Genomic DNA, 832 nt, shown 5'->3' with positions numbered 1-832 from the left:
TATATGTTTTTAGGTAAGTGTATTGTTGATTCCTTAAGTTGTGCGATTATATTTTCAATGAGTGTAAGTTGGGATAGTAATCTTCCCAACTTGGCGTTATCTATATATGATATTATGCCATTAATGTCTTTCGTTAGTTGTTTAATACTGCGTTAAGTATCGTGTAGTGTTCAGTAATTTGTTCTTTTTTGTAGATTTCTGCTTCTTCTTTATAAAATTGATTCATACTATTCCATTTTATTTTGAAATTATTGTCTAATGTTTCTTCTAAGTTACCTAAGTGTCCTATAGTTTCGTTTAGAATTTGTAACTGATTTTTTATTGCGTGTTGTATCGTTTCCTCTTTGTTTTGTAATAGATGTAATTGTTTGTTTATAATCTTTTTGTTGTCGGTAACCAACGTTCCAAATAAGGATTTGGCTATTAAACCTACTCCATCTATTAATCCACGACGTAAGTTTGGACTTATACATTTTGTTTATGCTATTGGTTAATTTTCTTGCGCGTTGTAGATCTTTATCGACTAGGTTATATAAGTTAGTGCACATTTGCCACGTTGTGCCTATCTTTTGCTGTGTATCGCATATTTTTTGTGTTCTGACGAGGTAGGTTTGTATTTGTGAAATTCGTTGTGTTAATGAGCCTGTGTTGATTTCATCTTTCGATTTTAATTCCTTGCGTTTCGTATTACGCGCTTGTTGAGCGTCCTTCGACTTATCCTTTAACCTACCTTTTTTCTTACTCTTTGACGTAGCTTTTGGCGCGTGTTTATTATCTTGAACATCCCTTATAGAAATATCATACTAACAAGGAGATGACGCCAATTAGGAAA

The sequence above is a fragment of the Odontomachus brunneus genome, unplaced genomic scaffold (genome assembly GCF_010583005.1).
Source record: "Odontomachus brunneus isolate Ranch 3 - 2012 unplaced genomic scaffold, Obru_v1 Obru_scaffold_048, whole genome shotgun sequence".
NCBI lineage: Eukaryota > Metazoa > Arthropoda > Insecta > Hymenoptera > Formicidae > Odontomachus > Odontomachus brunneus.
This window is presented reverse-complemented; position numbering follows the sequence as displayed.